Raw genomic sequence first — 22,951 nt, 5'->3', positions numbered from 1 at the left:
CTTCACACTTCAGAATTACGGGGTTTGCTGTTAACGCTGAATCAAAGCACCCCAGCCGACGCTGTGGGCGTAATAATCGAGCTCGACACAGTCCGCAAAAGAAATAATTTTAGCAGAGCGTGGTTTCGATCCACGGACGTCTGGGTTATGGGCCCAGCACGCTTCCACTGCGCCACTCTGCTGGCTGGGGTTGCGCCGGCTCTGCGCCACGTGACGTGGGACACTTGGAAAGTGTTGTCTGCGTCGCTTTCACACGCCTGTATTTAATTGCGTATCATCTCCTACAGCTCTCAGCTTGACTTGTCTCGACTTTGCTCGACTGACGCTACGCTGACGCCTGCAGGCAGCGATATTTACCACGATCGACTCGACATGCAGCTGCGAGATGCACAGGAGCAACAAAGCACTCCACGATGCGGCGACATACGAAATCCACTGGCCAGCTACGCGTCGGCAACTAACAAAATGCCGACCCTGCCAGGATTCGAACCTCGAATCTTCTGATCCGTAGTCAGACGCGTTATCCGTTGCGCCACAGGGCCAGTGGCAGCATTTCTTTCTACGAGACAAGTGCAATTCGCTAAGAAACGTGTTCTCCATGGCTGAGCAAGCTCCCAAGGAAGGTACCTCTCGTCCAGCTGCGTGGCCGCAGTGCGCCTGCAGAGCTTAGAGCTTGCCACGCATCTGCTCTCGCTGTTCGACAGGTAGCAGAAGGCAAGGCGCGCGTTTTCCCGCGTTTTCTCGACGACCAGAGCCGGTTGATGTGCATGTAAGCGTAGCATATGAAACAAGAATAGCACGAAGCATTGGTAGTCAGGTGCCAAAGTCGCAGTATGGCATCAGGTGGCGATCGTATGTTTCTGTGGCCACCACTGGTTTGCAGCAAAGTGAATACCGCTAACTGAGAGCACTGTGTTGTAGCCCCAGTGGCGCAATTGGTTAGCGCACGGTACTTATAAGGCAGTAGCCGTGAGCAATGCCGGGGTTGTGAGTTCGAGCCTCACCTGGGGCATACTTTTAATTCTTAGCAGCTGTCTCTGACAGCAACAGGAGGCTAGGTTTGAGATGTATCAGCTATTTGAGTAACATAATTGTGCATTCGAGACGCTAGCTGCGTCTTCCTCGGTAGTATGGTGGTTAGTATACCCGCCTGTCACGCGGGAGACCGGGGTTCGATTCCCCGCCGGGGAGATGCGATTTTTATCTCACAAACCTGTTCGAGTGTTGCGCGTATGGGGGTCGTAAGAGCATAAACTTTGCGATCGTGGAGTGTAGTTGGTGCGAAATCTTAAAAAATGCTACATCTTAGGAAGTGGTTCTCGCATTCTTCACACTTCAGAATTACGGGGTTTGCTGTTAACGCTGAATCAAAGCACCCCAGCCGACGCTGTGGGCGTAATAATCGAGCTCGACACAGTCCGCAAAAGAAATAATTTTAGCAGAGCGTGGTTTCGATCCACGGACGTCTGGGTTATGGGCCCAGCACGCTTCCACTGCGCCACTCTGCTGGCTGGGGTTGCGCCGGCTCTGCGCCACGTGACGTGGGACACTTGGAAAGTGTTGTCTGCGTCGCTTTCACACGCCTGTATTTAATTGCGTATCATCTCCTACAGCTCTCAGCTTGACTTGTCTCGACTTTGCTCGACTGACGCTACGCTGACGCTTGCAGGCAGCGATATTTACCACGATCGACTCGACATGCAGCTGCGAGATGCACAGGAGCAACAAAGCACTACACGATGCGGCGACATACGAAATCCACTGGCCAGCTACGCGTCGGCAACTAACAAAATGCCGACCCTGCCAGGATTCGAACCTCGAATCTTCTGATCCGTAGTCAGACGCGTTATCCGTTGCGCCACAGGGCCAGTGGCAGCATTTCTTTCTACGAGACAAGTGCAATTCGCTAAGAAACGTGTTCTCCATGGCTGAGCAAGCTCCCAAGGAAGGTACCTCTCGTCCAGCTGCGTGGCCGCAGTGCGCCTGCAGAGCTTAGAGCTTGCCACGCATCTGCTCTCGCTGTTCGACAGGTAGCAGAAGGCAAGGCGCGCGTTTTCCCGCGTTTTCTCGACGACCAGAGCCGGTTGATGTGCATGTAAGCGTAGCATATGAAACAAGAATAGCACGAAGCATTGGTAGTCAGGTGCCAAAGTCGCAGTATGGCATCAGGTGGCGATCGTATGTTTCTGTGGCCACCACTGGTTTGCAGCAAAGTGAATACCGCTAACTGAGAGCACTGTGTTGTAGCCCCAGTGGCGCAATTGGTTAGCGCACGGTACTTATAAGGCAGTAGCCGTGAGCAATGCCGGGGTTGTGAGTTCGAGCCTCACCTGGGGCATACTTTTAATTCTTAGCAGCTGTCTCTGACAGCAACAGGAGGCTAGGTTTGAGATGTATCAGCTATTTGAGTAACATAATTGTGCATTCGAGACGCTAGCTGCGTCTTCCTCGGTAGTATGGTGGTTAGTATACCCGCCTGTCACGCGGGAGACCGGGGTTCGATTCCCCGCCGGGGAGATGCGATTTTTATCTCACAAACCTGTTCGAGTGTTGCGCGTATGGGGGTCGTAAGAGCATAAACTTTGCGATCGTGGAGTGTAGTTGGTGCGAAATCTTAAAAAATGCTACATCTTAGGAAGTGGTTCTCGCATTCTTCACACTTCAGAATTACGGGGTTTGCTGTTAACGCTGAATCAAAGCACCCCAGCCGACGCTGTGGGCGTAATAATCGAGCTCGACACAGTCCGCAAAAGAAATAATTTTAGCAGAGCGTGGTTTCGATCCACGGACGTCTGGGTTATGGGCCCAGCACGCTTCCACTGCGCCACTCTGCTGGCTGGGGTTGCGCCGGCTCTGCGCCACGTGACGTGGGACACTTGGAAAGTGTTGTCTGCGTCGCTTTCACACGCCTGTATTTAATTGCGTATCATCTCCTACAGCTCTCAGCTTGACTTGTCTCGACTTTGCTCGACTGACGCTACGCTGACGCTTGCAGGCAGCGATATTTACCACGATCGACTCGACATGCAGCTGCGAGATGCACAGGAGCAACAAAGCACTCCACGATGCGGCGACATACGAAATCCACTGGCCAGCTACGCGTCGGCAACTAACAAAATGCCGACCCTGCCAGGATTCGAACCTGGAATCTTCTGATCCGTAGTCAGACGCGTTATCCGTTGCGCCACAGGGCCAGTGGCAGCATTTCTTTCTACGAGACAAGTGCAATTCGCTAAGAAACGTGTTCTCCATGGCTGAGCAAGCTCCCAAGGAAGGTACCTCTCGTCCAGCTGCGTGGCCGCAGTGCGCCTGCAGAGCTTAGAGCTTGCCACGCATCTGCTCTCGCTGTTCGACAGGTAGCAGAAGGCAAGGCGCGCGTTTTCCCGCGTTTTCTCGACGACCAGAGCCGGTTGATGTGCATGTAAGCGTAGCATATGAAACAAGAATAGCACGAAGCATTGGTAGTCAGGTGCCAAAGTCGCAGTATGGCATCAGGTGGCGATCGTATGTTTCTGTGGCCACCACTGGTTTGCAGCAAAGTGAATACCGCTAACTGAGAGCACTGTGTTGTAGCCCCAGTGGCGCAATTGGTTAGCGCACGGTACTTATAAGGCAGTAGCCGTGAGCAATGCCGGGGTTGTGAGTTCGAGCCTCACCTGGGGCATACTTTTAATTCTTAGCAGCTGTCTCTGACAGCAACAGGAGGCTAGGTTTGAGATGTATCAGCTATTTGAGTAACATAATTGTGCATTCGAGACGCTAGCTGCGTCTTCCTCGGTAGTATGGTGGTTAGTATCCCCGCCTGTCACGCGGGAGACCGGGGTTCGATTCCCCGCCGGGGAGATGCGATTTTTATCTCACAAACCTGTTCGAGTGTTGCGCGTATGGGGGTCGTAAGAGCATAAACTTTGCGATCGTGGAGTGTAGTTGGTGCGAAATCTTAAAAAATGCTACATCTTAGGAAGTGGTTCTCGCATTCTTCACACTTCAGAATTACGGGGTTTGCTGTTAACGCTGAATCAAAGCACCCCAGCCGACGCTGTGGGCGTAATAATCGAGCTCGACACAGTCCGCAAAAGAAATAATTTTAGCAGAGCGTGGTTTCGATCCACGGACCTCTGGGTTATTGGCCCAGCACGCTTCCACTGCGCCACTCTGCTGGCTGGGGTTGCGCCGGCTCTGCGCCACGTGACGTGGGACACTTGGAAAGTGTTGTCTGCGTCGCTTTCACACGCCTGTATTTAATTGCGTATCATCTCCTACAGCTCTCAGCTTGACTTGTCTCGACTTTGCTCGACTGACGCTACGCTGACGCTTGCAGGCAGCGATATTTACCACGATCGACTCGACATGCAGCTGCGAGATGCACAGGAGCAACAAAGCACTCCACGATGCGGCGACATACGAAATCCACTGGCCAGCTACGCGTCGGCAACTAACAAAATGCCGACCCTGCCAGGATTCGAACCTGGAATCTTCTGATCCGCAGTCAGACGCGTTATCCGTTGCGCCACAGGGCCAGTGGCAGCATTTCTTTCTACGAGACAAGTGCAATTCGCTAAGAAACGTGTTCTCCATGGCTGAGCAAGCTCCCAAGGAAGGTACCTCTCGTCCAGCTGCGTGGCCGCAGTGCGCCTGCAGAGCTTAGAGCTTGCCACGCATCTGCTCTCGCTGTTCGACAGGTAGCAGAAGGCAAGGCGCGCGTTTTCCCGCGTTTTCTCGACGACCAGAGCCGGTTGATGTGCATGTAAGCGTAGCATATGAAACAAGAATAGCACGAAGCATTGGTAGTCAGGTGCCAAAGTCGCAGTATGGCATCAGGTGGCGATCGTATGTTTCTGTGGCCACCACTGGTTTGCAGCAAAGTGAATACCGCTAACTGAGAGCACTGTGTTGTAGCCCCAGTGGCGCAATTGGTTAGCGCACGGTACTTATAAGGCAGTAGCCGTGAGCAATGCCGGGGTTGTGAGTTCGAGCCTCACCTGGGGCATACCTTTAATTCTTAGCAGCTGTCTCTGACAGCAACAGGAGGCTAGGTTTGAGATGTATCAGCTATTTGAGTAACATAATTGTGCATTCGAGACGCTAGCTGCGTCTTCCTCGGTAGTATAGTGGTTAGTATCCCCGCCTGTCACGCGGGAGACCGGGGTTCGATTCCCCGCCGGGGAGATGCGATTTTTATCTCACAAACCTGTTCGAGTGTTGCGCGTATGGGGGTCGTAAGAGCATTAACTTTGCGATCGTGGAGTGTAGTTGGTGCGAAATCTTAAAAAATGCTACATCTTAGGAAGTGGTTCTCGCATTCTTCACACTTCAGAATTACGGGGTTTGCTGTTAACGCTGAATCAAAGCACCCCAGCCGACGCTGTGGGCGTAATAATCGAGCTCGACACAGTCCGCAAAAGAAATAATTTTAGCAGAGCGTGGTTTCGATCCACGGACCTCTGGGTTATGGGCCCAGCACGCTTCCACTGCGCTACTCTGCTGGCTGGGGTTGCGCCGGCTCTGCGCCACGTGACGTGGGACACTTGGAAAGTGTTGTCTGCGTCGCTTTCACACGCCTGTATTTAATTGCGTATCATCTCCTACAGCTCTCAGCTTGACTTGTCTCGACTTTGCTCGACTGACGCTACGCTGACGCTTGCAGGCAGCGATATTTACCACGATCGACTCGACATGCAGCTGCGAGATGCACAGGAGCAACAAAGCACTCCACGATGCGGCGACATACGAAATCCACTGGCCAGCTACGCGTCGGCAACTAACAAAATGCCGACCCTGCCAGGATTCGAACCTGGAATCTTCTGATCCGTAGTCAGACGCGTTATCCGTTGCGCCACAGGGCCAGTGGCAGCATTTCTTTCTACGAGACAAGTGCAATTCGCTAAGAAACGTGTTCTCCATGGCTGAGCAAGCTCCCAAGGAAGGTACCTCTCGTCCAGCTGCGTGGCCGCAGTGCGCCTGCAGAGCTTAGAGCTTGCCACGCATCTGCTCTCGCTGTTCGACAGGTAGCAGAAGGCAAGGCGCGCGTTTTCCCGCGTTTTCTCGACGACCAGAGCCGGTTGATGTGCATGTAAGCGTAGCATATGAAACAAGAATAGCACGAAGCATTGGTAGTCAGGTGCCAAAGTCGCAGTATGGCATCAGGTGGCGATCGTATGTTTCTGTGGCCACCACTGGTTTGCAGCAAAGTGAATACCGCTAACTGAGAGCACTGTGTTGTAGCCCCAGTGGCGCAATTGGTTAGCGCACGGTACTTATAAGGCAGTAGCCGTGAGCAATGCCGGGGTTGTGAGTTCGAGCCTCACCTGGGGCATACTTCTAATTCTTAGCAGCTGTCTCTGACAGCAACAGGAGGCTAGGTTTGAGATGTATCAGCTATTTGAGTAACATAATTGTGCATTCGAGACGCTAGCTGCGTCTTCCTCGGTAGTATAGTGGTTAGTATCCCCGCCTGTCACGCGGGAGACCGGGGTTCGATTCCCCGCCGGGGAGATGCGATTTTTATCTCACAAACCTGTTCGAGTGTTGCGCGTATGGGGGTCGTAAGAGCATTAACTTTGCGATCGTGGAGTGTAGTTGGTGCGAAATCTTAAAAAATGCTACATCTTAGGAAGTGGTTCTCGCATTCTTCACACTTCAGAATTACGGGGTTTGCTGTTAACGCTGAATCAAAGCACCCCAGCCGACGCTGTGGGCGTAATAATCGAGCTCGACACAGTCCGCAAAAGAAATAATTTTAGCAGAGCGTGGTTTCGATCCACGGACCTCTGGGTTATGGGCCCAGCACGCTTCCACTGCGCCACTCTGCTGGCTGGGGTTGCGCCGGCTCTGCGCCACGTGACGTGGGACACTTGGAAAGTGTTGTCTGCGTCGCTTTCACACGCCTGTATTTAATTGCGTATCATCTCCTACAGCTCTCAGCTTGACTTGTCTCGACTTTGCTCGACTGACGCTACGCTGACGCTTGCAGGCAGCGATATTTACCACGATCGACTCGACATGCAGCTGCGAGATGCACAGGAGCAACAAAGCACTCCACGATGCGGCGACATACGAAATCCACTGGCCAGCTACGCGTCGGCAACTAACAAAATGCCGACCCTGCCAGGATTCGAACCTGGAATCTTCTGATCCGTAGTCAGACGCGTTATCCGTTGCGCCACAGGGCCAGTGGCAGCATTTCTTTCTACGAGACAAGTGCAATTCGCTAAGAAACGTGTTCTCCATGGCTGAGCAAGCTCCCAAGGAAGGTACCTCTCGTCCAGCTGCGTGGCCGCAGTGCGCCTGCAGAGCTTAGAGCTTGCCACGCATCTGCTCTCGCTGTTCGACAGGTAGCAGAAGGCAAGGCGCGCGTTTTCCCGCGTTTTCTCGACGACCAGAGCCGGTTGATGTGCATGTAAGCGTAGCATATGAAACAAGAATAGCACGAAGCATTGGTAGTCAGGTGCCAAAGTCGCAGTATGGCATCAGGTGGCGATCGTATGTTTCTGTGGCCACCACTGGTTTGCAGCAAGGTGAATACCGCTAACTGAGAGCACTGTGTTGTAGCCCCAGTGGCGCAATTGGTTAGCGCACGGTACTTATAAGGCAGTAGCCGTGAGCAATGCCGGGGTTGTGAGTTCGAGCCTCACCTGGGGCATACTTTTAATTCTTAGCAGCTGTCTCTGACAGCAACAGGAGGCTAGGTTTGAGATGTATCAGCTATTTGAGTAACATAATTGTGCATTCGAGACGCTAGCTGCGTCTTCCTCGGTAGTATAGTGGTTAGTATCCCCGCCTGTCACGCGGGAGACCGGGGTTCGATTCCCCGCCGGGGAGATGCGATTTTTATCCCACAAACCTGTTCGAGTGTTGCGCGTATGGGGGTCGTAAGAGCATTAACTTTGCGATCGTGGAGTGTAGTTGGTGCGAAATCTTAAAAAATGCTACATCTTAGGAAGTGGTTCTCGCATTCTTCACACTTCAGAATTACGGGGTTTGCTGTTAACGCTGAATCAAAGCACCCCAGCCGACGCTGTGGGCGTAATAATCGAGCTCGACACAGTCCGCAAAAGAAATAATTTTAGCAGAGCGTGGTTTCGATCCACGGACCTCTGGGTTATGGGCCCAGCACGCTTCCACTGCGCCACTCTGCTGGCTGGGGTTGCGCCGGCTCTGCGCCACGTGACGTGGGACACTTGGAAAGTGTTGTCTGCGTCGCTTTCACACGCCTGTATTTAATTGCGTATCATCTCCTACAGCTCTCAGCTTGACTTGTCTCGACTTTGCTCGACTGACGCTACGCTGACGCTTGCAGGCAGCGATATTTACCACGATCGACTCGACATGCAGCTGCGAGATGCACAGGAGCAACAAAGCACTCCACGATGCGGCGACATACGAAATCCACTGGCCAGCTACGCGTCGGCAACTAACAAAATGCCGACCCTGCCAGGATTCGAACCTGGAATCTTCTGATCCGTAGTCAGACGCGTTATCCGTTGCGCCACAGGGCCAGTGGCAGCATTTCTTTCTACGAGACAAGTGCAATTCGCTAAGAAACGTGTTCTCCATGGCTGAGCAAGCTCCCAAGGAAGGTACCTCTCGTCCAGCTGCGTTACCGCAGTGCGCCTGCAGAGCTTAGAGCTTGCCACGCATCTGCTCTCGCTGTTCGACAGGTAGCAGAAGGCAAGGCGCGCGTTTTCCCGCGTTTTCTCGACGACCAGAGCCGGTTGATGTGCATGTAAGCGTAGCATATGAAACAAGAATAGCACGAAGCATTGGTAGTCAGGTGCCAAAGTCGCAGTATGGCATCAGGTGGCGATCGTATGTTTCTGTGGCCACCACTGGTTTGCAGCAAGGTGAATACCGCTAACTGAGAGCACTGTGTTGTAGCCCCAGTGGCGCAATTGGTTAGCGCACGGTACTTATAAGGCAGTAGCCGTGAGCAATGCTGGGGTTGTGAGTTCGAGCCTCACCTGGGGCATACTTTTAATTCTTAGCAGCTGTCTCTGACAGCAACAGGAGGCTAGGTTTGAGATGTATCAGCTATTTGAGTAACATAATTGTGCATTCGAGACGCTAGCTGCGTCTTCCTCGGTAGTATAGTGGTTAGTATCCCCGCCTGTCACGCGGGAGACCGGGGTTCGATTCCCCGCCGGGGAGATGCGATTTTTATCTCACAAACCTGTTCGAGTGTTGCGCGTATGGGGGTCGTAAGAGCATTAACTTTGCGATCGTGGAGTGTAGTTGGTGCGAAATCTTAAAAAATGCTACATCTTAGGAAGTGGTTCTCGCATTCTTCACACTTCAGAATTACGGGGTTTGCTGTTAACGCTGAATCAAAGCACCCCAGCCGACGCTGTGGGCGTAATAATCGAGCTCGACACAGTCCGCAAAAGAAATAATTTTAGCAGAGCGTGGTTTCGATCCACGGACCTCTGGGTTATGGGCCCAGCACGCTTCCACTGCGCCACTCTGCTGGCTGGGGTTGCGCCGGCTCTGCGCCACGTGACGTGGGACACTTGGAAAGTGTTGTCTGCGTCGCTTTCACACGCCTGTATTTAATTGCGTATCATCTCCTACAGCTCTCAGCTTGACTTGTCTCGACTTTGCTCGACTGACGCTACGCTGACGCTTGCAGGCAGCGATATTTACCACGATCGACTCGACATGCAGCTGCGAGATGCACAGGAGCAACAAAGCACTCCACGATGCGGCGACATACGAAATCCACTGGCCAGCTACGCGTCGGCAACTAACAAAATGCCGACCCTGCCAGGATTCGAACCTGGAATCTTCTGATCCGTAGTCAGACGCGTTATCCGTTGCGCCACAGGGCCAGTGGCAGCATTTCTTTCTACGAGACAAGTGCAATTCGCTAAGAAACGTGTTCTCCATGGCTGAGCAAGCTCCCAAGGAAGGTACCTCTCGTCCAGCTGCGTGGCCGCAGTGCGCCTGCAGAGCTTAGAGCTTGCCACGCATCTGCTCTCGCTGTTCGACAGGTAGCAGAAGGCAAGGCGCGCGTTTTCCCGCGTTTTCTCGACGACCAGAGCCGGTTGATGTGCATGTAAGCGTAGCATATGAAACAAGAATAGCACGAAGCATTGGTAGTCAGGTGCCAAAGTCGCAGTATGGCATCAGGTGGCGATCGTATGTTTCTGTGGCCACCACTGGTTTGCAGCAAGGTGAATACCGCTAACTGAGAGCACTGTGTTGTAGCCCCAGTGGCGCAATTGGTTAGCGCACGGTACTTATAAGGCAGTAGCCGTGAGCAATGCCGGGGTTGTGAGTTCGAGCCTCACCTGGGGCATACTTTTAATTCTTAGCAGCTGTCTCTGACAGCAACAGGAGGCTAGGTTTGAGATGTATCAGCTATTTGAGTAACATTATTGTGCATTCGAGACGCTAGCTGCGTCTTCCTCGGTAGTATAGTGGTTAGTATCCCCGCCTGTCACGCGGGAGACCGGGGTTCGATTCCCCGCCGGGGAGATGCGATTTTTATCTCACAAACCTGTTCGAGTGTTGCGCGTATGGGGGTCGTAAGAGCATTAACTTTGCGATCGTGGAGTGTAGTTGGTGCGAAATCTTAAAAAATGCTACATCTTAGGAAGTGGTTCTCGCATTCTTCACACTTCAGAATTACGGGGTTTGCTGTTAACGCTGAATCAAAGCACCCCAGCCGACGCTGTGGGCGTAATAATCGAGCTCGACACAGTCCGCAAAAGAAATAATTTTAGCAGAGCGTGGTTTCGATCCACGGACCTCTGGGTTATGGGCCCAGCACGCTTCCACTGCGCCACTCTGCTGGCTGGGGTTGCGCCGGCTCTGCGCCACGTGACGTGGGACACTTGGAAAGTGTTGTCTGCGTCGCTTTCACACGCCTGTATTTAATTGCGTATCATCTCCTACAGCTCTCAGCTTGACTTGTCTCGACTTTGCTCGACTGACGCTACGCTGACGCTTGCAGGCAGCGATATTTACCACGATCGACTCGACATGCAGCTGCGAGATGCACAGGAGCAACAAAGCACTCCACGATGCGGCGACATACGAAATCCACTGGCCAGCTACGCGTCGGCAACTAACAAAATGCCGACCCTGCCAGGATTCGAACCTGGAATCTTCTGATCCGTAGTCAGACGCGTTATCCGTTGCGCCACAGGGCCAGTGGCAGCATTTCTTTCTACGAGACAAGTGCAATTCGCTAAGAAACGTGTTCTCCATGGCTGAGCAAGCTCCCAAGGAAGGTACCTCTCGTCCAGCTGCGTGGCCGCAGTGCGCCTGCAGAGCTTAGAGCTTGCCACGCATCTGCTCTCGCTGTTCGACAGGTAGCAGAAGGCAAGGCGCGCGTTTTCCCGCGTTTTCTCGACGACCAGAGCCGGTTGATGTGCATGTAAGCGTAGCATATGAAACAAGAATAGCACGAAGCATTGGTAGTCAGGTGCCAAAGTCGCAGTATGGCATCAGGTGGCGATCGTATGTTTCTGTGGCCACCACTGGTTTGCAGCAAAGTGAATACCGCTAACTGAGAGCACTGTGTTGTAGCCCCAGTGGCGCAATTGGTTAGCGCACGGTACTTATAAGGCAGTAGCCGTGAGCAATGCCGGGGTTGTGAGTTCGAGCCTCACCTGGGGCATACTTTTAATTCTTAGCAGCTGTCTCTGACAGCAACAGGAGGCTAGGTTTGAGATGTATCAGCTATTTGAGTAATATAATTGTGCATTCGAGACGCTAGCTGCGTCTTCCTCGGTAGTATAGTGGTTAGTATCCCCGCCTGTCACGCGGGAGACCGGGGTTCGATTCCCCGCCGGGGAAATGCGATTTTTATCTCACAAACCTGTTCGAGTGTTGCGCGTATGGGGGTCGTAAGAGCATTAACTTTGCGATCGTGGAGTGTAGTTGGTGCGAAATCTTAAAAAATGCTACATCTTAGGAAGTGGTTCTCGCATTCTTCACACTTCAGAATTACGGGGTTTGCTGTTAACGCTGAATCAAAGCACCCCAGCCGACGCTGTGGGCGTAATAATCGAGCTCGACACAGTCCGCAAAAGAAATAATTTTAGCAGAGCGTGGTTTCGATCCACGGACCTCTGGGTTATGGGCCCGGCACGCTTCCACTGCGCCACTCTGCTGGCTGGGGTTGCGCCGGCTCTGCGCCACGTGACGTGGGACACTTGGAAAGTGTTGTCTGCGTCGCTTTCACACGCCTGTATTTAATTGCGTATCATCTCCTACAGCTCTCAGCTTGACTTGTCTCGACTTTGCTCGACTGACGCTACGCTGACGCTTGCAGGCAGCGATATTTACCACGATCGACTCGACATGCAGCTGCGAGATGCACAGGAGCAACAAAGCACTCCACGATGCGGCGACATACGAAATCCACTGGCCAGCTACGCGTCGGCAACTAACAAAATGCCGACCCTGCCAGGATTCGAACCTGGAATCTTCTGATCCGTAGTCAGACGCGTTATCCGTTGCGCCACAGGGCCAGTGGCAGCATTTCTTTCTACGAGACAAGTGCAATTCGCTAAGAAACGTGTTCTCCATGGCTGAGCAAGCTCCCAAGGAAGGTACCTCTCGTCCAGCTGCGTGGCCGCAGTGCGCCTGCAGAGCTTAGAGCTTGCCACGCATCTGCTCTCGCTGTTCGACAGGTAGCAGAAGGCAAGGCGCGCGTTTTCCCGCGTTTTCTCGACGACCAGAGCCGGTTGATGTGCATGTAAGCGTAGCATATGAAACAAGAATAGCACGAAGCATTGGTAGTCAGGTGCCAAAGTCGCAGTATGGCATCAGGTGGCGATCGTATGTTTCTGTGGCCACCACTGGTTTGCAGCAAGGTGAATACCGCTAACTGAGAGCACTGTGTTGTAGCCCCAGTGGCGCAATTGGTTAGCGCACGGTACTTATAAGGCAGTAGCCGTGAGCAATGCCGGGGTTGTGAGTTCGAGCCTCACCTGGGGCATACTTTTAATTCTTAGCAGCTGTCTCTGACAGCAACAGGAGGCTAGGTTTGAGATGTATCAGCTATTTGAGTAACATAATTGTGCATTCGAGACGCTAGCTGCGTCTTCCTCGGTAGTATAGTGGTTAGTATCCCCGCCTGTCACGCGGGAGACCGGGGTTCGATTCCCCGCCGGGGAGATGCGATTTTTATCTCACAAACCTGTTCGAGTGTTGCGCGTATGGGGGTCGTAAGAGCATTAACTTTGCGATCGTGGAGTGTAGTTGGTGCGAAATCTTAAAAAATGCTACATCTTAGGAAGTGGTTCTCGCATTCTTCACACTTCAGAATTACGGGGTTTGCTGTTAACGCTGAATCAAAGCACCCCAGCCGACGCTGTGGGCGTAATAATCGAGCTCGACACAGTCCGCAAAAGAAATAATTTTAGCAGAGCGTGGTTTCGATCCACGGACCTCTGGGTTATGGGCCCAGCACGCTTCCACTGCGCCACTCTGCTGGCTGGGGTTGCGCCGGCTCTGCGCCACGTGACGTGGGACACTTGGAAAGTGTTGTCTGCGTCGCTTTCACACGCCTGTATTTAATTGCGTATCATCTCCTACAGCTCTCAGCTTGACTTGTCTCGACTTTGCTCGACTGACGCTACGCTGACGCTTGCAGGCAGCGATATTTACCACGATCGACTCGACATGCAGCTGCGAGATGCACAGGAGCAACAAAGCACTCCACGATGCGGCGACATACGAAATCCACTGGCCAGCTACGCGTCGGCAACTAACAAAATGCCGACCCTGCCAGGATTCGAACCTGGAATCTTCTGATCCGTAGTCAGACGCGTTATCCGTTGCGCCACAGGGCCAGTGGCAGCATTTCTTTCTACGAGACAAGTGCAATTCGCTAAGAAACGTGTTCTCCATGGCTGAGCAAGCTCCCAAGGAAGGTACCTCTCGTCCAGCTGCGTGGCCGCAGTGCGCCTGCAGAGCTTAGAGCTTGCCACGCATCTGCTCTCGCTGTTCGACAGGTAGCAGAAGGCAAGGCGCGCGTTTTCCCGCGTTTTCTCGACGACCAGAGCCGGTTGATGTGCATGTAAGCGTAGCATATGAAACAAGAATAGCACGAAGCATTGGTAGTCAGGTGCCAAAGTCGCAGTATGGCATCAGGTGGCGATCGTATGTTTCTGTGGCCACCACTGGTTTGCAGCAAGGTGAATACCGCTAACTGAGAGCACTGTGTTGTAGCCCCAGTGGCGCAATTGGTTAGCGCACGGTACTTATAAGGCAGTAGCCGTGAGCAATGCCGGGGTTGTGAGTTCGAGCCTCACCTGGGGCATACTTTTAATTCTTAGCAGCTGTCTCTGACAGCAACAGGAGGCTAGGTTTGAGATGTATCAGCTATTTGAGTAACATAATTGTGCATTCGAGACGCTAGCTGCGTCTTCCTCGGTAGTATAGTGGTTAGTATCCCCGCCTGTCACGCGGGAGACCGGGGTTCGATTCCCCGCCGGGGAGATGCGATTTTTATCTCACAAACCTGTTCGAGTGTTGCGCGTATGGGGGTCGTAAGAGCATTAACTTTGCGATCGTGGAGTGTAGTTGGTGCGAAATCTTAAAAAATGCTACATCTTAGGAAGTGGTTCTCGCATTCTTCACACTTCAGAATTACGGGGTTTGCTGTTAACGCTGAATCAAAGCACCCCAGCCGACGCTGTGGGCGTAATAATCGAGCTCGACACAGTCCGCAAAAGAAATAATTTTAGCAGAGCGTGGTTTCGATCCACGGACCTCTGGGTTATGGGCCCAGCACGCTTCCACTGCGCCACTCTGCTGGCTGGGGTTGCGCCGGCTCTGCGCCACGTGACGTGGGACACTTGGAAAGTGTTGTCTGCGTCGCTTTCACACGCCTGTATTTAATTGCGTATCATCTCCTACAGCTCTCAGCTTGACTTGTCTCGACTTTGCTCGACTGACGCTACGCTGACGCTTGCAGGCAGCGATATTTACCACGATCGACTCGACATGCAGCTGCGAGATGCACAGGAGCAACAAAGCACTCCACGATGCGGCGACATACGAAATCCACTGGCCAGCTACGCGTCGGCAACTAACAAAATGCCGACCCTGCCAGGATTCGAACCTGGAATCTTCTGATCCGTAGTCAGACGCGTTATCCGTTGCGCCACAGGGCCAGTGGCAGCATTTCTTTCTACGAGACAAGTGCAATTCGCTAAGAAACGTGTTCTCCATGGCTGAGCAAGCTCCCAAGGAAGGTACCTCTCGTCCAGCTGCGTGGCCGCAGTGCGCCTGCAGAGCTTAGAGCTTGCCACGCATCTGCTCTCGCTGTTCGACAGGTAGCAGAAGGCAAGGCGCGCGTTTTCCCGCGTTTTCTCGACGACCAGAGCCGGTTGATGTGCATGTAAGCGTAGCATATGAAACAAGAATAGCACGAAGCATTGGTAGTCAGGTGCCAAAGTCGCAGTATGGCATCAGGTGGCGATCGTATGTTTCTGTGGCCACCACTGGTTTGCAGCAAGGTGAATACCGCTAACTGAGAGCACTGTGTTGTAGCCCCAGTGGCGCAATTGGTTAGCGCACGGTACTTATAAGGCAGTAGCCGTGAGCAATGCCGGGGCTGTGAGTTCGAGCCTCACCTGGGGCATACTTTTAATTCTTAGCAGCTGTCTCTGACAGCAACAGGAGGCTAGGTTTGAGATGTATCAGCTATTTGAGTAACATAATTGTGCATTCGAGACGCTAGCTGCGTCTTCCTCGGTAGTATAGTGGTTAGTATCCCCGCCTGTCACGCGGGAGACCGGGGTTCGATTCCCCGCCGGGGAGATGCGATTTTTATCTCACAAACCTGTTCGAGTGTTGCGCGTATGGGGGTCGTAAGAGCATTAACTTTGCGATCGTGGAGTGTAGTTGGTGCGAAATCTTAAAAAATGCTACATCTTAGGAAGTGGTTCTCGCATTCTTCACACTTCAGAATTACGGGGTTTGCTGTTAACGCTGAATCAAAGCACCCCAGCCGACGCTGTGGGCGTAATAATCGAGCTCGACACAGTCCGCAAAAGAAATAATTTTAGCAGAGCGTGGTTTCGATCCACGGACCTCTGGGTTATGGGCCCAGCACGCTTCCACTGCGCCACTCTGCTGGCTGGGGTTGCGCCGGCTCTGCGCCACGTGACGTGGGACACTTGGAAAGTGTTGTCTGCGTCGCTTTCACACGCCTGTATTTAATTGCGTATCATCTCCTACAGCTCTCAGCTTGACTTGTCTCGACTTTGCTCGACTGACGCTACGCTGACGCTTGCAGGCAGCGATATTTACCACGATCGACTCGACATGCAGCTGCGAGATGCACAGGAGCAACAAAGCACTCCACGATGCGGCGACATACGAAATCCACTGGCCAGCTACGCGTCGGCAACTAACAAAATGCCGACCCTGCCAGGATTCGAACCTGGAATCTTCTGATCCGTAGTCAGACGCGTTATCCGTTGCGCCACAGGGCCAGTGGCAGCATTTCTTTCTACGAGACAAGTGCAATTCGCTAAGAAACGTGTTCTCCATGGCTGAGCAAGCTCCCAAGGAAGGTACCTCTCGTCCAGCTGCGTGGCCGCAGTGCGCCTGCAGAGCTTAGAGCTTGCCACGCATCTGCTCTCGCTGTTCGACAGGTAGCAGAAGGCAAGGCGCGCGTTTTCCCGCGTTTTCTCGACGACCAGAGCCGGTTGATGTGCATGTAAGCGTAGCATATGAAACAAGAATAGCACGAAGCATTGGTAGTCAGGTGCCAAAGTCGCAGTATGGCATCAGGTGGCGATCGTATGTTTCTGTGGCCACCACTGGTTTGCAGCAAGGTGAATACCGCTAACTGAGAGCACTGTGTTGTAGCCCCAGTGGCGCAATTGGTTAGCGCACGGTACTTATAAGGCAGTAGCCGTGAGCAATGCCGGGGTTGTGAGTTCGAGCCTCACCTGGGGCATACTTTTAATTCTTAGCAGCTGTCTCTGACAGCAACAGGAGGCTAGGTTTGAGATGTATCAGCTATTTGAGTAACATAATTGTGCATTCGAGACGCTAGCTGCGTCTTCCTCCGTAGTATAGTGGTTAGTATCCCCGCCTGTCACGCGGGAGACCGGGGTTCGATTCCCCGCCGGGGAAATGCGATTTTTATCTCACAAACCTGTTCGAGTGTTGCGCGTATGGGGGTCGTAAGAGCATTAACTTTGCGATCGTGGAGTGTAGTTGGTGCGAAATCTTAAAAAATGCTACATCTTAGGAAGTGGTTCTCGCATTCTTCACACTTCAGAATTACGGGGTTTGCTGTTAACGCTGAATCAAAGCACCCCAGCCGACGCTGTGGGCGTAATAATCGAGCTCGACACAGTCCGCAAAAGAAATAATTTTAGCAGAGCGTGGTTTCGATCCACGGACCTCTGGGTTATGGGCCCAGCACGCTTCCACTGCGCCACTCTGCTGGCTGGGGTTGCGCCGGCTCTGCGCCACGTGACGTGGGACACTTGGAAAGTGTTGTCTGCGTCGCTTTCACACGCCTGTATTTAATTGCGTATCATCTCCTACAGCTCTCAGCTTGACTTGTCTCGACTTTGCTCGACTGACGCTACGCTGACGCTTGCAGGCAGCGATATTTACCACGATCGACTCGACATGCAGCTGCGAGATGCACAGGAGCAACAAAGCACTCCACGATGCGGCGACATACGAAATCCACTGGCCAGCTACGCGTCGGCAACTAACAAAATGCCGACCCTGCCAGGATTCGAACCTGGAATCTTCTGATCCGTAGTCAGACGCGTTATCCGTTGCGCCACAGGGCCAGTGGCAGCATTTCTTTCTACGAGACAAGTGCAATTCGCTAAGAAACGTGTTCTCCATGGCTGAGCAAGCTCCCAAGGAAGGTACCTCTCGTCCAGCTGCGTGGCCGCAGTGCGCCTGCAGAGCTTAGAGCTTGCCACGCATCTGCTCTCGCTGTTCGACAGGTAGCAGAAGGCAAGGCGCGCGTTTTCCCGCGTTTTCTCGACGACCAGAGCCGGTTGATGTGCATGTAAGCGTAGCATATGAAACAAGAATAGCACGAAGCATTGGTAGTCAGGTGCCAAAGTCGCAGTATGGCATCAGGTGGCGATCGTATGTTTCTGTGGCCACCACTGGTTTGCAGCAAGGTGAATACCGCTAACTGAGAGCACTGTGTTGTAGCCCCAGTGGCGCAATTGGTTAGCGCACGGTACTTATAAGGCAGTAGCCGTGAGCAATGCCGGGGTTGTGAGTTCGAGCCTCACCTGGGGCATACTTTTAATTCTTAGCAGCTGTCTCTGACAGCAACAGGAGGCTAGGTTTGAGATGTATCAGCTATTTGAGTAACATAATTGTGCATTCGAGACGCTAGCTGCGTCTTCCTCGGTAGTATAGTGGTTAGTATCACCGCCTGTCACGCGGGAGACCGGGGTTCGATTCCCCGCCGGGGAGATGCGATTTTTATCTCACAAACCTGTTCGAGTGTTGCGCGTATGGGGGTCGTAAGAGCATTAACTTTGCGATCGTGGAGTGTAGTTGGTGCGAAATCTTAAAAAATGCTACATCTTAGGAAGTGGTTCTCGCATTCTTCACACTTCAGAATTACGGGGTTTGCTGTTAACGCTGAATCAAAGCACCCCAGCCGACGCTGTGGGCGTAATAATCGAGCTCGACACAGTCCGCAAAAGAAATAATTTTAGCAGAGCGTGGTTTCGATCCACGGACCTCTGGGTTATGGGCCCAGCACGCTTCCACTGCGCCACTCTGCTGGCTGGGGTTGCGCCGGCTCTGCGCCACGTGACGTGGGACACTTGGAAAGTGTTGTCTGCGTCGCTTTCACACGCCTGTATTTAATTGCGTATCATCTCCTACAGCTCTCAGCTTGACTTGTCTCGACTTTGCTCGACTGACGCTACGCTGACGCTTGCAGGCAGCGATATTTACCACGATCGACTCGACATGCAGCTGCGAGATGCACAGGAGCAACAAAGCACTCCACGATGCGGCGACATACGAAATCCACTGGCCAGCTACGCGTCGGCAACTAACAAAATGCCGACCCTGCCAGGATTCGAACCTGGAATCTTCTGATCCGTAGTCAGACGCGTTATCCGTTGCGCCACAGGGCCAGTGGCAGCATTTCTTTCTACGAGACAAGTGCAATTCGCTATGAAACGTGTTCTCCATGGCTGAGCAAGCTCCCAAGGAAGGTACCTCTCGTCCAGCTGCGTGGCCGCAGTGCGCCTGCAGAGCTTAGAGCTTGCCACGCATCTGCTCTCGCTGTTCGACAGGTAGCAGAAGGCAAGGCGCGCGTTTTCCCGCGTTTTCTCGACGACCAGAGCCGGTTGATGTGCATGTAAGCGTAGCATATGAAACAAGAATAGCACGAAGCATTGGTAGTCAGGTGCCAAAGTCGCAGTATGGCATCAGGTGGCGATCGTATGTTTCTGTGGCCACCACTGGTTTGCAGCAAGGTGAATACCGCTAACTGAGAGCACTGTGTTGTAGCCCCAGTGGCGCAATTGGTTAGCGCACGGTACTTATAAGGCAGTAGCCGTGAGCAATGCCGGGGTTGTGAGTTCGAGCCTCACCTGGGGCATACTTTTAATTCTTAGCAGCTGTCTCTGACAGCAACAGGAGGCTAGGTTTGAGATGTATCAGCTATTTGAGTAACATAATTGTGCATTCGAGACGCTAGCTGCGTCTTCCTCCGTAGTATAGTGGTTAGTATCCCCGCCTGTCACGCGGGAGACCGGGGTTCGATTCCCCGCCGGGGAGATGCGATTTTTATCTCACAAACCTGTTCGAGTGTTGCGCGTATGGGGGTCGTAAGAGCATTAACTTTGCGATCGTGGAGTGTAGTTGGTGCGAAATCTTAAAAAATGCTACATCTTAGGAAGTGGTTCTCGCATTCTTCACACTTCAGAATTACGGGGTTTGCTGTTAACGCTGAATCAAAGCACCCCAGCCGACGCTGTGGGCGTAATAATCGAGCTCGACACAGTCCGCAAAAGAAATAATTTTAGCAGAGCGTGGTTTCGATCCACGGACCTCTGGGTTATGGGCCCAGCACGCTTCCACTGCGCCACTCTGCTGGCTGGGGTTGCGCCGGCTCTGCGCCACGTGACGTGGGACACTTGGAAAGTGTTGTCTGCGTCGCTTTCACACGCCTGTATTTAATTGCGTATCATCTCCTACAGCTCTCAGCTTGACTTGTCTCGACTTTGCTCGACTGACGCTACGCTGACGCTTGCAGGCAGCGATATTTACCACGATCGACTCGACATGCAGCTGCGAGATGCACAGGAGCAACAAAGCACTCCACGATGCGGCGACATACGAAATCCACTGGCCAGCTACGCGTCGGCAACTAACAAAATGCCGACCCTGCCAGGATTCGAACCTGGAATCTTCTGATCCGTAGTCAGACGCGTTATCCGTTGCGCCACAGGGCCAGTGGCAGCATTTCTTTCTACGAGACAAGTGCAATTCGCTAAGAAACGTGTTCTCCATGGCTGAGCAAGCTCCCAAGGAAGGTACCTCTCGTCCAGCTGCGTGGCCGCAGTGCGCCTGCAGAGCTTAGAGCTTGCCACGCATCTGCTCTCGCTGTTCGACAGGTAGCAGAAGGCAAGGCGCGCGTTTTCCCGCGTTTTCTCGACGACCAGAGCCGGTTGATGTGCATGTAAGCGTAGCATATGAAACAAGAATAGCACGAAGCATTGGTAGTCAGGTGCCAAAGTCGCAGTATGGCATCAGGTGGCGATCGTATGTTTCTGTGGCCACCACTGGTTTGCAGCAAGGTGAATACCGCTAACTGAGAGCACTGTGTTGTAGCCCCAGTGGCGCAATTGGTTAGCGCACGGTACTTATAAGGCAGTAGCCGTGAGCAATGCCGGGGTTGTGAGTTCGAGCCTCACCTGGGGCATACTTTTAATTCTTAGCAGCTGTCTCTGACAGCAACAGGAGGCTAGGTTTGAGATGTATCAGCTATTTGAGTAACATAATTGTGCATTCGAGACGCTAGCTGCGTCTTCCTCCGTAGTATAGTGGTTAGTATCCCCGCCTGTCACGCGGGAGACCGGGGTTCGATTCCCCGCCGGGGAGATGCGATTTTTATCTCACAAACCTGTTCGAGTGTTGCGCGTATGGGGGTCGTAAGAGCATTAACTTTGCGATCGTGGAGTGTAGTTGGTGCGAAATCTTAAAAAATGCTACATCTTAGGAAGTGGTTCTCGCATTCTTCACACTTCAGAATTACGGGGTTTGCTGTTAACGCTGAATCAAAGCACCCCAGCCGACGCTGTGGGCGTAATAATCGAGCTCGACACAGTCCGCAAAAGAAATAATTTTAGCAGAGCGTGGTTTCGATCCACGGACCTCTGGGTTATGGGCCCAGCACGCTTCCACTGCGCCACTCTGCTGGCTGGGGTTGCGCCGGCTCTGCGCCACGTGACGTGGGACACTTGGAAAGTGTTGTCTGCGTCGCTTTCACACGCCTGTATTTAATTGCGTATCATCTCCTACAGCTCTCAGCTTGACTTGTCTCGACTTTGCTCGACTGACGCTACGCTGACGCTTGCAGGCAGCGATATTTACCACGATCGACTCGACATGCAGCTGCGAGATGCACAGGAGCAACAAAGCACTCCACGATGCGGCGACATACGAAATCCACTGGCCAGCTACGCGTCGGCAACTAACAAAATGCCGACCCTGCCAGGATTCGAACCTGGAATCTTCTGATCCGTAGTCAGACGCGTTATCCGTTGCGCCACAGGGCCAGTGGCAGCATTTCTTTCTACGAGACAAGTGCAATTCGCTAAGAAACGTGTTCTCCATGGCTGAGCAAGCTCCCAAGGAAGGTACCTCTCGTCCAGCTGCGTGGCCGCAGTGCGCCTGCAGAGCTTAGAGCTTGCCACGCATCTGCTCTCGCTGTTCGACAGGTAGCAGAAGGCAAGGCGCGCGTTTTCCCGCGTTTTCTCGACGACCAGAGCCGGTTGATGTGCATGTAAGCGTAGCATATGAAACAAGAATAGCACGAAGCATTGGTAGTCAGGTGCCAAAGTCGCAGTGTGGCATCAGGTGGCGATCGTATGTTTCTGTGGCCACCACTGGTTTGCAGCAAGGTGAATACCGCTAACTGAGAGCACTGTGTTGTAGCCCCAGTGGCGCAATTGGTTAGCGCACGGTACTTATAAGGCAGTAGCCGTGAGCAATGCCGGGGTTGTGAGTTCGAGCCTCACCTGGGGCATACTTTTAATTCTTAGCAGCTGTCTCTGACAGCAACAGGAGGCTAGGTTTGAGATGTATCAGCTATTTGAGTAACATAATTGTGCATTCGAGACGCTAGCTGCGTCTTCCTCGGTAGTATAGTGGTTAGTATCCCCGCCTGTCACGCGGGAGACCGGGGTTCGATTCCCCGCCGGGGAGATGCGATTTTTATCTCACAAACCTGTTCGAGTGTTGCGCGTATGGGGGTCGTAAGAGCATTAACTTTGCGATCGTGGAGTGTAGTTGGTGCGAAATCTTAAAAAATGCTACATCTTAGGAAGTGGTTCTCGCATTCTTCACACTTCAGAATTACGGGGTTTGCTGTTAACGCTGAATCAAAGCACCCCAGCCGACGCTGTGGGCGTAATAATCGAGCTCGACACAGTCCGCAAAAGAAATAATTTTAGCAGAGCGTGGTTTCGATCCACGGACCTCTGGGTTATGGGCCCAGCACGCTTCCACTGCGCCACTCTGCTGGCTGGGGTTGCGCCGGCTCTGCGCCACGTGACGTGGGACACTTGGAAAGTGTTGTCTGCGTCGCTTTCACACGCCTGTATTTAATTGCGTATCATCTCCTACAGCTCTCAGCTTGACTTGTCTCGACTTTGCTCGACTGACGCTACGCTGACGCTTGCAGGCAGCGATATTTACCACGATCGACTCGACATGCAGCTGCGAGATGCACAGGAGCAACAAAGCACTC

The 22,951-nt window shown here is 52.9% G+C and overlaps 68 non-coding genes across 68 annotated transcripts; 34 read left to right on the top strand and 34 right to left on the bottom strand.

Moving 5' to 3' along the window:
* Nucleotides 1-110: 110 nt before the first annotated feature.
* Trnam-cau (transfer RNA methionine (anticodon CAU)) lies at nucleotides 111-182 on the bottom strand. Its single transcript has one exon. It is a non-coding gene; the product is annotated as a tRNA-Met (tRNA).
* A 287-nt stretch (nucleotides 183-469) lies between these two features.
* On the bottom strand, nucleotides 470-542 carry Trnar-acg (transfer RNA arginine (anticodon ACG)). Its single transcript has one exon. It is a non-coding gene; the product is annotated as a tRNA-Arg (tRNA).
* Nucleotides 543-920: 378 nt separating this feature from the next.
* Nucleotides 921-1,012, top strand: Trnai-uau (transfer RNA isoleucine (anticodon UAU)). Its single transcript is given in 2 exon segments — nucleotides 921-958; nucleotides 977-1,012. It is a non-coding gene; the product is annotated as a tRNA-Ile (tRNA).
* A 107-nt stretch (nucleotides 1,013-1,119) lies between these two features.
* Nucleotides 1,120-1,191, top strand: Trnad-guc (transfer RNA aspartic acid (anticodon GUC)). The gene has a single exon. It is a non-coding gene; the product is annotated as a tRNA-Asp (tRNA).
* A 245-nt stretch (nucleotides 1,192-1,436) lies between these two features.
* Nucleotides 1,437-1,508, bottom strand: Trnam-cau (transfer RNA methionine (anticodon CAU)). Its single transcript has one exon. It is a non-coding gene; the product is annotated as a tRNA-Met (tRNA).
* A 287-nt stretch (nucleotides 1,509-1,795) lies between these two features.
* On the bottom strand, nucleotides 1,796-1,868 carry Trnar-acg (transfer RNA arginine (anticodon ACG)). Its single transcript has one exon. It is a non-coding gene; the product is annotated as a tRNA-Arg (tRNA).
* A 378-nt stretch (nucleotides 1,869-2,246) lies between these two features.
* On the top strand, nucleotides 2,247-2,338 carry Trnai-uau (transfer RNA isoleucine (anticodon UAU)). The gene is given in 2 exon segments: nucleotides 2,247-2,284; nucleotides 2,303-2,338. It is a non-coding gene; the product is annotated as a tRNA-Ile (tRNA).
* A 107-nt stretch (nucleotides 2,339-2,445) lies between these two features.
* On the top strand, nucleotides 2,446-2,517 carry Trnad-guc (transfer RNA aspartic acid (anticodon GUC)). The gene has a single exon. It is a non-coding gene; the product is annotated as a tRNA-Asp (tRNA).
* Nucleotides 2,518-2,762: 245 nt separating this feature from the next.
* On the bottom strand, nucleotides 2,763-2,834 carry Trnam-cau (transfer RNA methionine (anticodon CAU)). Its single transcript has one exon. It is a non-coding gene; the product is annotated as a tRNA-Met (tRNA).
* A 287-nt stretch (nucleotides 2,835-3,121) lies between these two features.
* Trnar-acg (transfer RNA arginine (anticodon ACG)) lies at nucleotides 3,122-3,194 on the bottom strand. The gene has a single exon. It is a non-coding gene; the product is annotated as a tRNA-Arg (tRNA).
* A 378-nt stretch (nucleotides 3,195-3,572) lies between these two features.
* Nucleotides 3,573-3,664, top strand: Trnai-uau (transfer RNA isoleucine (anticodon UAU)). The gene is given in 2 exon segments: nucleotides 3,573-3,610; nucleotides 3,629-3,664. It is a non-coding gene; the product is annotated as a tRNA-Ile (tRNA).
* A 107-nt stretch (nucleotides 3,665-3,771) lies between these two features.
* On the top strand, nucleotides 3,772-3,843 carry Trnad-guc (transfer RNA aspartic acid (anticodon GUC)). The gene has a single exon. It is a non-coding gene; the product is annotated as a tRNA-Asp (tRNA).
* Nucleotides 3,844-4,088: 245 nt separating this feature from the next.
* On the bottom strand, nucleotides 4,089-4,160 carry Trnai-aau (transfer RNA isoleucine (anticodon AAU)). Its single transcript has one exon. It is a non-coding gene; the product is annotated as a tRNA-Ile (tRNA).
* A 287-nt stretch (nucleotides 4,161-4,447) lies between these two features.
* On the bottom strand, nucleotides 4,448-4,520 carry Trnar-gcg (transfer RNA arginine (anticodon GCG)). Its single transcript has one exon. It is a non-coding gene; the product is annotated as a tRNA-Arg (tRNA).
* Nucleotides 4,521-4,898: 378 nt separating this feature from the next.
* Trnai-uau (transfer RNA isoleucine (anticodon UAU)) lies at nucleotides 4,899-4,990 on the top strand. The gene is given in 2 exon segments: nucleotides 4,899-4,936; nucleotides 4,955-4,990. It is a non-coding gene; the product is annotated as a tRNA-Ile (tRNA).
* A 107-nt stretch (nucleotides 4,991-5,097) lies between these two features.
* Trnad-guc (transfer RNA aspartic acid (anticodon GUC)) lies at nucleotides 5,098-5,169 on the top strand. Its single transcript has one exon. It is a non-coding gene; the product is annotated as a tRNA-Asp (tRNA).
* Nucleotides 5,170-5,414: 245 nt separating this feature from the next.
* Nucleotides 5,415-5,486, bottom strand: Trnam-cau (transfer RNA methionine (anticodon CAU)). Its single transcript has one exon. It is a non-coding gene; the product is annotated as a tRNA-Met (tRNA).
* Nucleotides 5,487-5,773: 287 nt separating this feature from the next.
* Nucleotides 5,774-5,846, bottom strand: Trnar-acg (transfer RNA arginine (anticodon ACG)). The gene has a single exon. It is a non-coding gene; the product is annotated as a tRNA-Arg (tRNA).
* Nucleotides 5,847-6,224: 378 nt separating this feature from the next.
* Nucleotides 6,225-6,316, top strand: Trnai-uau (transfer RNA isoleucine (anticodon UAU)). Its single transcript is given in 2 exon segments — nucleotides 6,225-6,262; nucleotides 6,281-6,316. It is a non-coding gene; the product is annotated as a tRNA-Ile (tRNA).
* A 107-nt stretch (nucleotides 6,317-6,423) lies between these two features.
* On the top strand, nucleotides 6,424-6,495 carry Trnad-guc (transfer RNA aspartic acid (anticodon GUC)). Its single transcript has one exon. It is a non-coding gene; the product is annotated as a tRNA-Asp (tRNA).
* A 245-nt stretch (nucleotides 6,496-6,740) lies between these two features.
* On the bottom strand, nucleotides 6,741-6,812 carry Trnam-cau (transfer RNA methionine (anticodon CAU)). Its single transcript has one exon. It is a non-coding gene; the product is annotated as a tRNA-Met (tRNA).
* Nucleotides 6,813-7,099: 287 nt separating this feature from the next.
* Trnar-acg (transfer RNA arginine (anticodon ACG)) lies at nucleotides 7,100-7,172 on the bottom strand. Its single transcript has one exon. It is a non-coding gene; the product is annotated as a tRNA-Arg (tRNA).
* Nucleotides 7,173-7,550: 378 nt separating this feature from the next.
* Trnai-uau (transfer RNA isoleucine (anticodon UAU)) lies at nucleotides 7,551-7,642 on the top strand. The gene is given in 2 exon segments: nucleotides 7,551-7,588; nucleotides 7,607-7,642. It is a non-coding gene; the product is annotated as a tRNA-Ile (tRNA).
* A 107-nt stretch (nucleotides 7,643-7,749) lies between these two features.
* On the top strand, nucleotides 7,750-7,821 carry Trnad-guc (transfer RNA aspartic acid (anticodon GUC)). The gene has a single exon. It is a non-coding gene; the product is annotated as a tRNA-Asp (tRNA).
* Nucleotides 7,822-8,066: 245 nt separating this feature from the next.
* On the bottom strand, nucleotides 8,067-8,138 carry Trnam-cau (transfer RNA methionine (anticodon CAU)). Its single transcript has one exon. It is a non-coding gene; the product is annotated as a tRNA-Met (tRNA).
* Nucleotides 8,139-8,425: 287 nt separating this feature from the next.
* Trnar-acg (transfer RNA arginine (anticodon ACG)) lies at nucleotides 8,426-8,498 on the bottom strand. The gene has a single exon. It is a non-coding gene; the product is annotated as a tRNA-Arg (tRNA).
* Nucleotides 8,499-8,876: 378 nt separating this feature from the next.
* On the top strand, nucleotides 8,877-8,968 carry Trnai-uau (transfer RNA isoleucine (anticodon UAU)). The gene is given in 2 exon segments: nucleotides 8,877-8,914; nucleotides 8,933-8,968. It is a non-coding gene; the product is annotated as a tRNA-Ile (tRNA).
* A 107-nt stretch (nucleotides 8,969-9,075) lies between these two features.
* Nucleotides 9,076-9,147, top strand: Trnad-guc (transfer RNA aspartic acid (anticodon GUC)). Its single transcript has one exon. It is a non-coding gene; the product is annotated as a tRNA-Asp (tRNA).
* A 245-nt stretch (nucleotides 9,148-9,392) lies between these two features.
* Nucleotides 9,393-9,464, bottom strand: Trnam-cau (transfer RNA methionine (anticodon CAU)). Its single transcript has one exon. It is a non-coding gene; the product is annotated as a tRNA-Met (tRNA).
* Nucleotides 9,465-9,751: 287 nt separating this feature from the next.
* Trnar-acg (transfer RNA arginine (anticodon ACG)) lies at nucleotides 9,752-9,824 on the bottom strand. Its single transcript has one exon. It is a non-coding gene; the product is annotated as a tRNA-Arg (tRNA).
* Nucleotides 9,825-10,202: 378 nt separating this feature from the next.
* Trnai-uau (transfer RNA isoleucine (anticodon UAU)) lies at nucleotides 10,203-10,294 on the top strand. Its single transcript is given in 2 exon segments — nucleotides 10,203-10,240; nucleotides 10,259-10,294. It is a non-coding gene; the product is annotated as a tRNA-Ile (tRNA).
* A 107-nt stretch (nucleotides 10,295-10,401) lies between these two features.
* On the top strand, nucleotides 10,402-10,473 carry Trnad-guc (transfer RNA aspartic acid (anticodon GUC)). The gene has a single exon. It is a non-coding gene; the product is annotated as a tRNA-Asp (tRNA).
* Nucleotides 10,474-10,718: 245 nt separating this feature from the next.
* Nucleotides 10,719-10,790, bottom strand: Trnam-cau (transfer RNA methionine (anticodon CAU)). Its single transcript has one exon. It is a non-coding gene; the product is annotated as a tRNA-Met (tRNA).
* A 287-nt stretch (nucleotides 10,791-11,077) lies between these two features.
* Trnar-acg (transfer RNA arginine (anticodon ACG)) lies at nucleotides 11,078-11,150 on the bottom strand. The gene has a single exon. It is a non-coding gene; the product is annotated as a tRNA-Arg (tRNA).
* A 378-nt stretch (nucleotides 11,151-11,528) lies between these two features.
* Trnai-uau (transfer RNA isoleucine (anticodon UAU)) lies at nucleotides 11,529-11,620 on the top strand. The gene is given in 2 exon segments: nucleotides 11,529-11,566; nucleotides 11,585-11,620. It is a non-coding gene; the product is annotated as a tRNA-Ile (tRNA).
* A 107-nt stretch (nucleotides 11,621-11,727) lies between these two features.
* Nucleotides 11,728-11,799, top strand: Trnad-guc (transfer RNA aspartic acid (anticodon GUC)). Its single transcript has one exon. It is a non-coding gene; the product is annotated as a tRNA-Asp (tRNA).
* Nucleotides 11,800-12,403: 604 nt separating this feature from the next.
* On the bottom strand, nucleotides 12,404-12,476 carry Trnar-acg (transfer RNA arginine (anticodon ACG)). The gene has a single exon. It is a non-coding gene; the product is annotated as a tRNA-Arg (tRNA).
* Nucleotides 12,477-12,854: 378 nt separating this feature from the next.
* Trnai-uau (transfer RNA isoleucine (anticodon UAU)) lies at nucleotides 12,855-12,946 on the top strand. The gene is given in 2 exon segments: nucleotides 12,855-12,892; nucleotides 12,911-12,946. It is a non-coding gene; the product is annotated as a tRNA-Ile (tRNA).
* A 107-nt stretch (nucleotides 12,947-13,053) lies between these two features.
* Trnad-guc (transfer RNA aspartic acid (anticodon GUC)) lies at nucleotides 13,054-13,125 on the top strand. The gene has a single exon. It is a non-coding gene; the product is annotated as a tRNA-Asp (tRNA).
* A 245-nt stretch (nucleotides 13,126-13,370) lies between these two features.
* Nucleotides 13,371-13,442, bottom strand: Trnam-cau (transfer RNA methionine (anticodon CAU)). Its single transcript has one exon. It is a non-coding gene; the product is annotated as a tRNA-Met (tRNA).
* Nucleotides 13,443-13,729: 287 nt separating this feature from the next.
* Trnar-acg (transfer RNA arginine (anticodon ACG)) lies at nucleotides 13,730-13,802 on the bottom strand. Its single transcript has one exon. It is a non-coding gene; the product is annotated as a tRNA-Arg (tRNA).
* A 378-nt stretch (nucleotides 13,803-14,180) lies between these two features.
* Nucleotides 14,181-14,272, top strand: Trnai-uau (transfer RNA isoleucine (anticodon UAU)). Its single transcript is given in 2 exon segments — nucleotides 14,181-14,218; nucleotides 14,237-14,272. It is a non-coding gene; the product is annotated as a tRNA-Ile (tRNA).
* Nucleotides 14,273-14,379: 107 nt separating this feature from the next.
* Trnad-guc (transfer RNA aspartic acid (anticodon GUC)) lies at nucleotides 14,380-14,451 on the top strand. Its single transcript has one exon. It is a non-coding gene; the product is annotated as a tRNA-Asp (tRNA).
* Nucleotides 14,452-14,696: 245 nt separating this feature from the next.
* Nucleotides 14,697-14,768, bottom strand: Trnam-cau (transfer RNA methionine (anticodon CAU)). The gene has a single exon. It is a non-coding gene; the product is annotated as a tRNA-Met (tRNA).
* A 287-nt stretch (nucleotides 14,769-15,055) lies between these two features.
* Nucleotides 15,056-15,128, bottom strand: Trnar-acg (transfer RNA arginine (anticodon ACG)). The gene has a single exon. It is a non-coding gene; the product is annotated as a tRNA-Arg (tRNA).
* Nucleotides 15,129-15,506: 378 nt separating this feature from the next.
* Nucleotides 15,507-15,598, top strand: Trnai-uau (transfer RNA isoleucine (anticodon UAU)). Its single transcript is given in 2 exon segments — nucleotides 15,507-15,544; nucleotides 15,563-15,598. It is a non-coding gene; the product is annotated as a tRNA-Ile (tRNA).
* Nucleotides 15,599-15,705: 107 nt separating this feature from the next.
* On the top strand, nucleotides 15,706-15,777 carry Trnad-guc (transfer RNA aspartic acid (anticodon GUC)). Its single transcript has one exon. It is a non-coding gene; the product is annotated as a tRNA-Asp (tRNA).
* Nucleotides 15,778-16,022: 245 nt separating this feature from the next.
* Nucleotides 16,023-16,094, bottom strand: Trnam-cau (transfer RNA methionine (anticodon CAU)). Its single transcript has one exon. It is a non-coding gene; the product is annotated as a tRNA-Met (tRNA).
* Nucleotides 16,095-16,381: 287 nt separating this feature from the next.
* On the bottom strand, nucleotides 16,382-16,454 carry Trnar-acg (transfer RNA arginine (anticodon ACG)). Its single transcript has one exon. It is a non-coding gene; the product is annotated as a tRNA-Arg (tRNA).
* A 378-nt stretch (nucleotides 16,455-16,832) lies between these two features.
* Nucleotides 16,833-16,924, top strand: Trnai-uau (transfer RNA isoleucine (anticodon UAU)). Its single transcript is given in 2 exon segments — nucleotides 16,833-16,870; nucleotides 16,889-16,924. It is a non-coding gene; the product is annotated as a tRNA-Ile (tRNA).
* Nucleotides 16,925-17,031: 107 nt separating this feature from the next.
* Nucleotides 17,032-17,103, top strand: Trnad-guc (transfer RNA aspartic acid (anticodon GUC)). Its single transcript has one exon. It is a non-coding gene; the product is annotated as a tRNA-Asp (tRNA).
* Nucleotides 17,104-17,348: 245 nt separating this feature from the next.
* Trnam-cau (transfer RNA methionine (anticodon CAU)) lies at nucleotides 17,349-17,420 on the bottom strand. Its single transcript has one exon. It is a non-coding gene; the product is annotated as a tRNA-Met (tRNA).
* A 287-nt stretch (nucleotides 17,421-17,707) lies between these two features.
* On the bottom strand, nucleotides 17,708-17,780 carry Trnar-acg (transfer RNA arginine (anticodon ACG)). The gene has a single exon. It is a non-coding gene; the product is annotated as a tRNA-Arg (tRNA).
* A 378-nt stretch (nucleotides 17,781-18,158) lies between these two features.
* On the top strand, nucleotides 18,159-18,250 carry Trnai-uau (transfer RNA isoleucine (anticodon UAU)). Its single transcript is given in 2 exon segments — nucleotides 18,159-18,196; nucleotides 18,215-18,250. It is a non-coding gene; the product is annotated as a tRNA-Ile (tRNA).
* Nucleotides 18,251-18,357: 107 nt separating this feature from the next.
* Nucleotides 18,358-18,429, top strand: Trnad-guc (transfer RNA aspartic acid (anticodon GUC)). The gene has a single exon. It is a non-coding gene; the product is annotated as a tRNA-Asp (tRNA).
* A 245-nt stretch (nucleotides 18,430-18,674) lies between these two features.
* Trnam-cau (transfer RNA methionine (anticodon CAU)) lies at nucleotides 18,675-18,746 on the bottom strand. The gene has a single exon. It is a non-coding gene; the product is annotated as a tRNA-Met (tRNA).
* A 287-nt stretch (nucleotides 18,747-19,033) lies between these two features.
* Nucleotides 19,034-19,106, bottom strand: Trnar-acg (transfer RNA arginine (anticodon ACG)). The gene has a single exon. It is a non-coding gene; the product is annotated as a tRNA-Arg (tRNA).
* Nucleotides 19,107-19,484: 378 nt separating this feature from the next.
* Trnai-uau (transfer RNA isoleucine (anticodon UAU)) lies at nucleotides 19,485-19,576 on the top strand. The gene is given in 2 exon segments: nucleotides 19,485-19,522; nucleotides 19,541-19,576. It is a non-coding gene; the product is annotated as a tRNA-Ile (tRNA).
* A 107-nt stretch (nucleotides 19,577-19,683) lies between these two features.
* Trnad-guc (transfer RNA aspartic acid (anticodon GUC)) lies at nucleotides 19,684-19,755 on the top strand. The gene has a single exon. It is a non-coding gene; the product is annotated as a tRNA-Asp (tRNA).
* A 245-nt stretch (nucleotides 19,756-20,000) lies between these two features.
* Nucleotides 20,001-20,072, bottom strand: Trnam-cau (transfer RNA methionine (anticodon CAU)). Its single transcript has one exon. It is a non-coding gene; the product is annotated as a tRNA-Met (tRNA).
* Nucleotides 20,073-20,359: 287 nt separating this feature from the next.
* Nucleotides 20,360-20,432, bottom strand: Trnar-acg (transfer RNA arginine (anticodon ACG)). Its single transcript has one exon. It is a non-coding gene; the product is annotated as a tRNA-Arg (tRNA).
* A 378-nt stretch (nucleotides 20,433-20,810) lies between these two features.
* On the top strand, nucleotides 20,811-20,902 carry Trnai-uau (transfer RNA isoleucine (anticodon UAU)). The gene is given in 2 exon segments: nucleotides 20,811-20,848; nucleotides 20,867-20,902. It is a non-coding gene; the product is annotated as a tRNA-Ile (tRNA).
* A 107-nt stretch (nucleotides 20,903-21,009) lies between these two features.
* Nucleotides 21,010-21,081, top strand: Trnad-guc (transfer RNA aspartic acid (anticodon GUC)). The gene has a single exon. It is a non-coding gene; the product is annotated as a tRNA-Asp (tRNA).
* A 245-nt stretch (nucleotides 21,082-21,326) lies between these two features.
* On the bottom strand, nucleotides 21,327-21,398 carry Trnam-cau (transfer RNA methionine (anticodon CAU)). The gene has a single exon. It is a non-coding gene; the product is annotated as a tRNA-Met (tRNA).
* A 287-nt stretch (nucleotides 21,399-21,685) lies between these two features.
* Trnar-acg (transfer RNA arginine (anticodon ACG)) lies at nucleotides 21,686-21,758 on the bottom strand. The gene has a single exon. It is a non-coding gene; the product is annotated as a tRNA-Arg (tRNA).
* Nucleotides 21,759-22,136: 378 nt separating this feature from the next.
* Trnai-uau (transfer RNA isoleucine (anticodon UAU)) lies at nucleotides 22,137-22,228 on the top strand. The gene is given in 2 exon segments: nucleotides 22,137-22,174; nucleotides 22,193-22,228. It is a non-coding gene; the product is annotated as a tRNA-Ile (tRNA).
* A 107-nt stretch (nucleotides 22,229-22,335) lies between these two features.
* Trnad-guc (transfer RNA aspartic acid (anticodon GUC)) lies at nucleotides 22,336-22,407 on the top strand. Its single transcript has one exon. It is a non-coding gene; the product is annotated as a tRNA-Asp (tRNA).
* A 245-nt stretch (nucleotides 22,408-22,652) lies between these two features.
* On the bottom strand, nucleotides 22,653-22,724 carry Trnam-cau (transfer RNA methionine (anticodon CAU)). The gene has a single exon. It is a non-coding gene; the product is annotated as a tRNA-Met (tRNA).
* Between the last annotated feature and the right edge of the window lie 227 nt (nucleotides 22,725-22,951).

Source organism: Schistocerca serialis, chromosome 9 (assembly GCF_023864345.2).
Source record: "Schistocerca serialis cubense isolate TAMUIC-IGC-003099 chromosome 9, iqSchSeri2.2, whole genome shotgun sequence".
NCBI lineage: Eukaryota > Metazoa > Arthropoda > Insecta > Orthoptera > Acrididae > Schistocerca > Schistocerca serialis.
The sequence above is the reverse complement of the archived record's forward strand: the minus strand, read 5'-3'. Positions and strand labels throughout refer to the sequence as shown.